Below are 12,661 nucleotides of genomic sequence, written 5' to 3' on the forward strand. Positions count from 1 at the left end.
TTAGCCACCAAGTTAATTATTTTCAGTGGAAAATAAATCTGTTTGCTGCCTGCTATGTAAATGTTCCACCACTGTTTTATTATTGCTACCAAGTATTACATATTTGGGGTATTTGCTTAAAACGTTGACTGGATGGACCATATAGGACTTTATCTTCCATCATCTACTATGTTACTAAGGTGTTAATTCATTTATCCAGGCCTTACATGCACTTGGTATTGCTTTTTAAACCCAAAGGCAAAAGCTAAGGGTGGATGCACAATTAGGTATAAACTATTTTGTTTTGTTTTTTTACTTCTTTTGGACTGCTGTGGGCCCTACTGATCTGTACATCTGCTGTCTAGATTTTTGGAAGATGGCAATGAAGAAATAAAAAAACGTTTTGTATGTACTTTGTAGAAGTTGTTGTTTACTTTTATAGTGTGTGCATGTGATGATGTTTAAATTGTCTATACTTAATGGCTATGATTTCTGAATATGTGGCATCATTAAAGAACTGACTTTTAAATGCTCAGATAGGTATTTATGCTAATCTTTGTTAAATGTTTCAGACATATCCATCTACTTGCTCCCATGATATTATTGAATTCTATTATTCTGCCTCACTGTATTTCCAAATGTAAGCCACATTGAACCAGTTTGCTTGGGATAATGTGGGATATATATGTCAAAACAAGCAAACCTTTATTCTCCACATTTTAAGGCACTGCCTATCCAACTAGATGGCGATGGCACAAGGAAAGCAAGTTTGGTATACTAAATCAACATAACCTGTTCCTCAGTTGGGTTCTAGTACTACCATATTGAAAATGGAACCATACAATGCCTCTGTGGTTATGTTCCACTAAGTTATTAAATTATTAACTGGCTTTCTTGAAAGGATTACATAACCTTTGGATGCTTGCCTAGGAACAAAACACACATTTATGCAATATCACAATTTTTTATGTGCAGCAACAAAAACAACCTTGTAGGGTGAATAGTGTTCACACTGAGCTCCTTTTATTATCCACTAGAAAAAGAGATAAGAGTTTTCAGTTATGGCCCAGTATAAGTCATCACAATTAAAAAAAAATATAAGAAACCCAATGGACTGCATTAGGGGCTTATAGTTATGATTAAACAAAGGAGAGATCTGTGTGAAAGAAAATATTTATTAGTTTGACATAGTAAATGACAGCAGATAAAGACCTGTACAGTCCATCCAGTCTGCTCTACAAGATAAACTCATTTTACATGGTATGTGATACTTTATATGTGTACCCGAGTTTGATTTGTCCTCACCTTTCTCAGGGCACAGACCGTAGAAGTCTGCCCAGTACTGTTCTTGTACTAAATTCTGAAGCTAACATCGAAGCCCCTTAAAATTTACACTCCAGTCCATCCCTATCTATTCAGTCACAATTAGGGCGTAGACCGTAAAAGTCTTCCCAGCTCCGGTTTTGTTTCCCAATTACAGGCGTCGCCACCCAATCTCCTTTAAGATTCCAAGGAACCGTTCCTTCTAAACAGGATTCCTTTGTGTTTATCCCACGCATGTTTGAATTCCATTACCGTTTTCATCTCCACCACTTCCCGGTGAAAAAAAATACTTCCTGACCTTAGTCCTGAGTCTGCACCCCTTCAACCTCAATTCATGTCCTCTAGTTCTACCACCTTCTCGTCTCCGGAAATAGTTCATTTGCGGATTAATACCTTTCTGTATCATATCACCCCTGTTTCTCCTTTCTTCCGAGGTATACATGTTCAGGTCAGCAAGTCTCTTCTGGTATGGTTTGCAACACAAATCCCATACCATTTTTGTAGCTTTTCTTTGCACCGCTTCCAGTCTTTTTACATCTTTAGCAAGATACGGCCTCCAAAACTGAACACAATACACTTGTCCCTGAAACATTCTCAAAGCAGAATAATCCATTTGTGTATCTAAAATGCAAACTTCTACAAAAGAGATGAAGTGAAGATGTTGATTCCATGTGCGTCAATTAAAGAGTTTATTTTACTTGCATTTAATTTCAATATATTCTGTCTTTGTAACACCAGGCTTCCCAAGGCAGATTACAAGAACAGTTAAGAATGAACCCATCAGGAAACAGGATATCCTCAATGAGATTTGGCCATGTATTACTTTATTTTATAGAACAGTGTAGAAAAATGTGCAGAAAATTAATTTATTCACTGTCTTTTTGAAGGAATTCACTCAAGGCGGTGTACAATAAGAATAAATCAAACATGAGCAATAGACAATTACAGCAGTAAAAATCTCTCTATATAAAACGCACCTCCAACGTTCTAAATGCATGGTGGTGAAACCAGGAATTCGCCCATGAGTGTTGGCCCCGCCCCCACGTAAAACGTCATGACGAGGGGGGACCAATGACAACCAATCGCATCACGAACCCGTTACTAAGCTACTGAACGTGACATAAGACACAACGCAGAACAATGAAAACCAGCAGCACACAGTTGCTAAGCGACATCAACAGCAACGCTAAAAGGACCATATAGATCTTTGCTCTCCACACAAACAACAGACACGGAGGGCATATGAGGGAAGGAAAAAAACCAGCACATACACACACACACTCTCACTCTTAACCGGCTATAATGAGCAACTGACCTGCCACTATCACAGGGACTGCTAGCACCTCTCTCTCTCTCTCACACACATACAGTACACACGGGACACAGAGGGGATGGAAGACAAGGAACGAATCATTGGGTATGGAGGGGGCGACAGGAGAGATAAGGCAATAACTGCCTCAAATGTTTGTGCTGTGCTATGTACAATTATAATGCTGTCTCTTCATTTTGACCCTACCCTTTCACACTCTCTTTCACACAGACGCACACACACACACTTTCTCTATCTCACACACACACGCACCCACACACACATATACACACTCTCTCACACAGACACACAAACACGCCTCAAATGGTTCAGCTGTCCTATGTAAAATTTCACTGCTGTCTCTTCATTTTCACCCTACCTGTGCACACTCTCTTTCCCACAGAGACACACACACACACACTTTTTCTGTGTCACACACACACAGACACACATACATATACACACTCTCTCTATAGCCTTGCTAGCGCCCGTTTCATTTGTTTACGAAACAGGCCTTTTTTACTAGTATTCAAATAATACAAAGTATGGCATAGTATACTACTTACAATGTCAACACAATACATAATAGAACATTTTAATTGACAGCGTAGGGTATAAGCAAGAAGAGTTAGAAAATTAGGTGACTAATTTAAAGAAAGTTGCACATGAGCTCAGAGAGATGGTTAACATATAGATAGGTAAGAGGAGTTAGAAAGTAAGGTGTCTAAAATTTATTACCGCTGTTTCTACAATAAATGTTTATGCTGTTTTATTGATTTCTAATTTTATTTCATAATATATATGTACATATGGGAAACTTTCAAATAAATTTTATCCATACACAGGCAACCATAAGTGTTTGTTATTGTTTTTATATAGGAATATAATTATTGTCAGCAGAAGCAAAAATAAAAATAAATAGCACAGCACTGAAAACCACTATACAGCATTGCAAATAACAAAGCAAGCTCTAGAGCACCAAGAAATACATTTTGAATATAACCCTCCCCCCAATCCACTCTTAAAGAATGCAAAACCAAGGCGGTTTAATAAAACAATAAAAATCGCACAAGTTTGCTATCGTTTTCAATCACGTCTACGAATGTTTTGTGTCCTCAAGCTCCACCCACTGACTTAAACCCACACAATGGTCCGAATAGGCTTATGCTGTCTCCTGTCATTAAAACTCCTGGGTCTATCTTATCACAACACTGGGGCTCTTCCTACTTCTCCCAGCCCCACCCATAGAATCCATCAGAACCAAGAAGGTTTGATGGAACTAGGAGAGGGCAGGGCAAAGCAAAGCCAACAAAAACAACTATAGACACATTGAAAGATTCTTACCTTGTCCAATCAGAGTCCAAGGACCTATCTCCCATGTGCAGGGAGAGGGTTTAACTGCATAGAAGAAAATTATTTGACTGGTTTGTCATTCAAACTTGAGAGCTAGATCTCTTGGATTTGGGCTTTCTGTTTCGCTGCCCATGTTTGCTTTTGACACGTGTTCTCTAGCTTAGTGTATAGACTTGCAGCTTTAGAGATGAAAGAAAAAAGTTCCAAGAGCGAAAAGAGGAGCAGGTAAAAGAATGAAGGCTTAGTGAGTGCATTATTTCATTGTAGGTATAGCTACGGTGTGAGATTCGGTGGGGGGGAAGGAGGACGAAAGAACAGAAGCTGCATGGAAAACAAGGAAGAAGGAAACATAGTAACAACCGATTGGGACTGGGGGGCGGTGGGGAGAACAGAGCAGCAACTGCATGGGACTCAATGAGAGGGTAAGACAGAAAGGAGAAGTTGGATGGGACTTGGTGGCAGTGTTCCCTCTTAAGGACTGAGTTTAACGTGAGCAAAAAAAATTTTCACAAGCAAAGGACTTAGGGCTTGATGCACAAAACTCTGGCACTATAGGGCACAGCGCCGGAAAAACACCATCTCAACAGTGAGTCAGAATTAGCGACCAATGCTCAACACTAACTGTTACTGATGGTATTACACACTCTATGCATTCTAGGGAATTATGTACCAAAAAAATCAAAATAAGGCATGGCAAAATGATACAACATATTGAACAGAATAGTATTTAAATTAGGGCTGTACATTTGGGGAAGGGTCTTTTACAAAGGCGCAGTAGCGTTTTTAGCACACACTAAACGCTAGAGACACCCATAGGAAAATATGGGTGTCTCTTGCTCTTAGCACATGCTTATTTTCAGCACACGGTAAAAACACTAGCATTCAAGCATTAAATGGTTAACATGCATTAAACATTTTAACGCACTTTAACAGCATGTCTCACCCTCATCCAGCATTGCTGTTTTCCTCCCCACCATACAAAAATTTTCTGCTGCTTCTCTTACCTGCTGCAGAACTGAAGGCATACCGCTTTACTCATCTGCTCCAAGCCTCTCTCTCACTGCCTCCTCTATCAGAATTTCCTGTTTCTGGGCAGAACATTAGAGAGAGAGGCTTGGAGCAGATCGAATGAGTGAAGCAGCATGCTTTCAGTGCTGTAGGTTGGAGGTACCCAGAGAAAGAAGGAGAGAGGGAGAGATGTGGACGGTGGGGGAGCAGAAAAAGACATAGAAGGAGAAACGTGGATCATGGCGGTAGTGGTTCCGGGGGGGGGGGGTCACAAAAGGGTGCAGAGAGAAGGAGAGATGTGGACCGTGATGGGAACAGCGGCCAGAAAAAGGTGCCAGCAAAGAGAAGGAGAGGCGGACCGTGGCGGATGAAGGAGGAAGGTAACGGACTGCAGAAAGTGGTGCTGGTAGAGAGAGGGAGAGATGAGGACCGCTGGGGGGGGGGGGGGGGGAGGGAAGAAATGGTGCCTCTGGAGAGGAGGGCAAAGGGAGAGAAGGGAAGAGAAGAGATAGTACCCCTGGAGAAGAGGGCAAGGGGGAGGTGAGAATAGAGACACTGGAGGAGATGGTGCCCCTGGAGAGAAGGAAAGAGATGGTGCCAATGGAGAAGAGGTCAAGGGGAGGCAAGAGAAGAGAGACTGCAGAGAAGGGCAACGGAAATTATAAAGAGGATAGGACAACTTCCCTATGAGGAAAGGCTAAAGCGGCTAGGGTTCTACAGCTTGGAGAAAAGGCAGCTGAGGGGAGGTATGATAGAGGTCTGTAAAATAATTCGTGGAGTTGAACGGGTAGACGTGAATCGTCTTGTTTACGCTTTCCAAAAATAACAGAACTAGGGGGCATGCAATGAAGCTACAAAGTAGTAAATTTAAAACGAATTGGAGACAATTTTCTTCACTCAAAGTGTAATTAAACTCTGGAATTCGTTGCCGGAGAATGTGGTAAAGGCGATTAGCTTAGCAGAGTTTAAAAAAGGTTTGGCCAGATTCCTAAAGGACAAGTCCATAGACCATTATTAAATTGGACTTGGGGGAAAATCCACTATTTCTGGGATAAGCAGTATAAAATGTTTTGTACTTTTTTGGGATCTTGCCAGGTATTTGTGACCTGGATTGGCCACTGTTGGAAACAGGATGCTGGGCGTGATGGACCTTTGGTCTGTCCCAGTATGGCAATACTTATGTACCTGGCGGAAACTCAAATATTAGCGTATTCCATGTTACCAATCCCAGGGCAAGCAGTGGCTTAGAAGACTATGGACGTCTCCTCCAGGAACTTGTCCAAACATTTTTTTTAAACCCAAATACGCTAATCACTGCTACCACATCCTTTGGTAAAGAGTTCCAGAGCTTAATTATTCATTGAAGGGTCCTTTTACAAAGGCACACTAGCACGCTAAATGGTAGGACTAGGGGGCACGTGATGAAGCTACAAAGTAGTAAATTTAAAACAAATCAGAGAAAATGTTTCTTCACTCAACGAGTAATTAAACTCTGGAATTTATTGCCAGAGAAGGTAGTAAAAGCAGTTAGCTTAGCGGGGTTTTAAAAAAGTTTTGGCTGGCTTCCTAAAGGAAAAGTCCATAGACCATTATTAAAATGGACCTGGGAAAAATTCACTGCTTATTTCTAGGATAAGCAGCATAAAATGTATTGTACTTTTTCGGGATCTTGCCAGGTACTTGTGACCTGGATTGGCCACTGTTAGAAACAGGATGCTGGGCTTGATAGACCTTCGATCTGTCCCTGTATGGCAATACTTATGTACCTCCAGGATGGGTTAAATCTTGCTCCAAATTGTGAATCTGATTTATATTAACAAATAACCCCCAGTACTGTAAGTCAAGTCTGTCTTATGTTCCATCCTATGTGGAAACTAACCATTATTGAGATGGTAGAGCACCTATTACTGGAGGAGGCACAATCTCATACCAGAAATGAAAAGCATACTTTTTCGCTCAGGAGATGGCTATCAGATCACATTTTGCTTTAGTGCAGTCGGCTTTATAACCTGCAGGCCAATTGAAAACTCTTGGTGCAGTTTTTGAACTATGAGTACCCCAAGTATAAAATAGACGGATATAAATAAAACATTCCTTTCCCCTAGTTAATGTCACTGTGATCTAAGAATCATGCTAGTCTTTCTCAATGCTTCTAGTATATCTGTAATATCCATAGGTCTCTGTCCTAAATTCATAGCACACAATGCAGAAGCAGTGCAGGCATAGGAGCCGACTCTGTGGGTGCTTGAGCACCCCCAATATAGAGAATATTAATTGAATGTGTCCAGAGAGGGGTTATTTCCACAGTGGGCTTAGCACCCCCAATAATTTTGAAACGTTGGCTCCTATGAGTGCAGATACAGGAAGTAGTGGACCTATTTAAATCAGGGGTAGCAGAGTATCTTTTTGATTTGAATGGGCAAACAAACCAATCTCTAGCCCTGCCCTTCCCCCCCCCCCCCCCCCCCCAATTGCTGATTCTGTGTTGGGCAAAATATTGGTCCTAATGGGCCATCCCACTGTGCTGCCTATGTAAATTGGATTCTCAAAAATGATTTGATTTCATTTTTTTTTGTCCTCTTTAGCCCACCATCTGTTTTCAAACACTGCAGTCAGCTTTGAATGCAACAAGGTTGAAATAAGGGCAAAAAAGGAATTTGACAGCATGAGATGGATTGTAAAATGGATTTCACTGAGCAGTACTTCAAATTATTTTTCTTGTCAAATTGTAGCTGTTTCTCATTCTATTTTCAACAGTGCTTGTGCCATGGTCTCTGGGTAATGCAGTAAAACCTGAGCAAACTGAGTTTGGCTCACTGAGGACTATTTTCAAAGCAGTTTATCTGGATAAGTAGTGATTTGCATACATGATTCGTCTGTCGGAAAATTGTTGTCCCCCCATTGAGAGGACAAATTTCCAGCAGTATATTTAGGTTGTTAGAGAAAGAAATAGCACATGCAGATGAATATGCTACCTATATGCAAGGCTTTTTTTGAGGGGGTACTTGGAGGTACTGAGTACCGGCACCTTTTCCACTGTCTGCTAAAATTGACCCATGGTCCCCAAATTTTAATGAAAGAGCTCAGGCCTTACACACCAATTCTGCCTTGTCATAGATTCCGTGACTGGTTGCAGGGGGTCTGGCTATTGTGGGATGGGTCCCTCAGTGATCACCCCACCCCTGAAGGGTGGCCTGGCATTTGAGTACTGGCACCTTTTTTGCTATAAAAAACACACTGCCTATATGTGTTATTTTCCAGGGGCCAAGCAGGTGCTACTTACCAAATATATCTTGTCCCCATGGAAAATGTCAATGCATGTGCTTTTGCTTTAGAAATCGGGACAGTCTGTGGGTGAAAAGTACCCAGAGACTTTGTCCCAGTGCACACAGTCTGAAGATTATCCCCATTGTGACTGACAATGCTTTTTTTTTTTTACCAGACCTTACTCCTATTGTGTTGCTTCCATTGAGCACTTCCCCTAATGCAGGACAGATGGTGTCCTCTGTAAGCTCCAAACTATCCACATTTTGTCATCCTGGTGGTTAATAGACTCTGCTGCAACAAGACATCCCTGCCTCTGCAGCAGGAGTCATTTAGAAGAGAAAAATCTCATTAATTCCATCTTGTAAAAGGAAGTACAGTAAGGGCATTGGAGAGGTATTGCACAGAACAATGCCACTTTACTGTTTAAATGCACAAGCACATGTAAATCAGCACTGATCCTAAATAGGTATTGAAAAATGTTACTCAAACAATTGTTACTGGTAATGCACTTATATAGAATATGCCAAGCTTTTATTCATATTACTATTAAACACTTTCTTATAACATACTGTCTCACACTCAGGAGATGAAATGAGGTAATCTAACGCACTGAAAATAGTCTCTAAGACCTAAATACAGTCCATCACAAATGATGCCAAAATCCAAGGAACGAAATATCTTTGAGTCAATAAGGATTATACTGTTTGTACTTCCAAATTCAATAACACAAACAAAATCTTGACATTTGTTTAAAAGCATCCAAAAATAAACCTCTGTAGACAGGTCTATGTGTAAAAGCCATTCAGGTTAAAGTCTGTCCTCAATACGGGTCCATATTTCACCACTTGGAACAGAGCTCACCTGGGAGAAAACTGGGAACCCACACCTGTTCAACCTTAATGGTCAGAAAACAACTGAGCGTGGGATAGTATGTTAAGAGAGTGTTTAATAGTAATATGAATAAAAGCTTTGTATATTCTATATAAGTGCAATACCAGTAATAATTTTTGAGTTACTATTTGTATCTCTGGTAGTTATATATTTGATATACTCCTGAAATGTTATTAGTTGAAAATTATTATGTCAAAGACAAACACAGATATTTTCTTCAACTTCTCTGACAATAGCCAGGAAATGTCACTACTAATGTTTTTAATACTGGGTTCTTCTGGACATCTACTTCTGACAACAGCAGTAAATGTCCCTGCTATTATCTTTTTAAGACTTTTTTTTTTGGGGGGGGGGGAGGGGATGAATACAAATAAAGTTCTAGTAACACCTTTTGATTCAGTCTCTTTGTTGGCCTTTATTTCTACATGTCCAAGTTATCTAACCCAGCAATCAAAATATTTTATTAAGAGATGAACAGCAATTGTTTAAGTATTAATTGCATAAGTTCATTCTCAGTGGGGCAGCAGGAGTTAATCGCAGCCGCTGTGGGGGTGGGAGGAGAGATGGCCTATATTATCTACCCAGTTGAGCCTTTTCTCCCTGCTAGGCAAGTCCCTGAACTTTAGAATGTAACTGTATATATAAAGTTTGTTTTCTATCCCAGTTGTCCCCAAAGTAAAGTATCCTCCTGTGGCCAGAGCCCTCTGAATTTGTTACTGTTTCATGGTAAGCTCTCTGGGTATGGAACTAGAAGGGGCATGCTACAACTGAAATGCAAACCACTGTTCTTTTTCTAGATGTAACAAGCCATATGGTATACAAATGTGCAGGTTTATTTTGCTTTGCCTTGTTTTATGGGTGGATTTTTTTTTTTTTTTTTTAGTTTTCTTTTGTTGGTTTTATTTTATTTTCAATAACCTTCAAGCAGCCAGTCCTGCAAATTAACCTGTGCCACTAACCTCTATTAAGGAGCCCTCCCCAGGCTTGTTCTCCTTCCAACCCCCATGAACCACCTCCTTTACCCACCCCCCTTCCCTGGGGTCCTAAGTGAGTAGAAGCAATCCATAGTCACTCCTGCCCAACCAGTGCTATATATCAAAATATCACTGACTTGCCCTATCTAATTTCAAATTAAAGCATGTCCCCTAAATATCTTACATACCGGTACCAGCCTGGAAGGGCATGGGTCAGTAGTACCAGGACAATACTGAAGGACAGAGCTGTTGCCTTTACTAGGAAAGAGTTGTCAGATGCTGAGAACAGATGCCCAGCCATCAGCTGGAGTTCCTGGCTTTGAACTGGACCACAGTAGATAAGTTCTGTGACTATCACTATGGAGTAACATAGTAAGTGACGGCAGATAAAGACCTGAACAGTCCATCCAGTCTGCCCAACAGTCACATTAATTATCAATTCATGATTAAAACAACAATGAGTGTGATTATACTTTATCACAAGTCTTTCATTGGTGTTTCTGGGACATAGACCATAGAAGTCCACCTCTATCCTTATATTCAGCTTAATCAGGAAAAAACACAGTGCCTTATCCTCTCCTCCCAGTTCAACAAGTCTATACCGGGCACGGTTACTGCGCAGAACTTCTCCATTCCTGTCGCAGCAAGTCTGAAACTCCTTGGGGTCATTCTGGATCCCCATCTGACTCTTGAGCTTCAAGTCTCGTCAATTATGAAGCGAATGTTCCTTTCCATTAGGTCCCTTAGGTATATCAAGCAGTATCTACCATTTGCCCTATTCAGGACACTAATCCATTCCCTCGTCTTGAGCCATTTCGACTACTGCAATGGAAGTTACACCGGTTGTAAGGAGCACACCCTTAAGAACTCCAGAAAGAGCAGAACACGGCGGCGAGGCTGCTATTTGGCAAATCTCGATTTGAGGCAGCAACACCCCTTCGTGAGAAGCTCCACTGGCTCCTGATCAAAGAATGGATTGAATTCAAAGTCTGTGCTCTTACCCACAAGATTGTATATGGGGACGCTCCAGCCTATATGCTCAGCCTGATCGACCTCCCGCCCAGAAATTCCAAAAAGTCGTCCCGCACCTATCTCAATCTCCACTTTCCTAACTGCAGGAACTTAAGATACATGCTGCTCTTTGCCTCTTCATTTTGCTTCCAGTGTCCCCGTTATTGGAACGTTCTGCCATCAACATTAAAAAAGACTACCAATCACAGACTATTCAAGAAATCCCTAAAGACCTACCTATGTGATCGCTCATTCTCCTCAGCTGCTTGATCTTCTGCATCTCCGCCTTCCTTTCCCCTGCTGTTTCCCTCTCTTCCCCTCATCTTCTTTAGTCTCTGCTTTGCACTAGTACTATTATGTTGTACTTTTCATCAAACATTGTAAGCCACATAGAGCCTGCCTTGGTGGGATTATGCGGGATATAAATGTTCACAATAAATAAATAAATATTCCACCTACTGGAGTTGCTGTCAAACCCCACTCTAGCCTATTCAAAGTCCAGCTTGTACAAGGATTAAATGAAAAGTAAGGCTTCCTCCTCCATAACCTGTGGTAAAATTAAGATATTGCAATGAACAAAAACCAAAAATGTTTGAAACTAGCTCTTGTATTACATGTATTTACTTTTCTACATAGTTACCATCAATCTCCACACTTTTCTGCCAATGATGGACAAGATTTTGAATGCTATTAAGAAAGAACTGCACCCAGCAATTACTTCCTCTCCCTGAATGAGACCAAGGGAAAGAATAACTCACACACAAGTTACTAAAAAATGGCAAAAGCTTTTGGGAGCAGTCATGGCCTTTGCGTAACCTCAGCAAAATGACACCTGATTGGCTCAGCTTACTAAGTACTTTCACCCTTTTATTAGAAAAGCATTAAAGCATAGATTAACAGTTTTACATCATAGACCATATGACACAAGCTAAGACTAATATTCCGCTATCCTCAGCAGGTCAAGGGAGAATCAGGGCAAAGTTCAACAATAACTTCAACAATTCCAGTAAAGTCTCTGTCTATTATAAGATTTATGAGAATGAGGAACTCTGCTTGGAGCTGGCCCACATTATTTTTGCATGTCCGGGGATCCAGGGGTATGTAAGCTAAGGGTGTATGTTATTCTCAGTCCTTTCTCTTTTTAACAAGATAGTTGTCTAGCATGTCTAGCCTTCCAGTATATAGAAACAAATATCTTCCAGAGAAGGGAAAACAGGCTATTCTTCTCTTACCTTCTACTCCATCTCCTATTGTCTCTCACCATCTTTTTAACCCCATTTCTACCCTCACTCAATCCCTTCAGAGACATATCTCCTTCCTCTCACATCTCTCTACCCAGTACCCCATCCCATTTCAATGCCTCTCATCCTCCCCCACATTTTATCCCCTCTTACTCTTCACTTCATTCCCTCACTCATTTCCCCAACCCAACAACATATCCCCACTCCTACCTACCAGTTGCCAAGTACTCACTATCCCTTCAAAATTCCCACTCCATCTCTCTCATCCATAATTCCCTTTGTGGTGTTCCCAAGGTGGCTTTATT

This window comes from Microcaecilia unicolor, chromosome 3 (assembly GCF_901765095.1).
Source record: "Microcaecilia unicolor chromosome 3, aMicUni1.1, whole genome shotgun sequence".
NCBI lineage: Eukaryota > Metazoa > Chordata > Amphibia > Gymnophiona > Siphonopidae > Microcaecilia > Microcaecilia unicolor.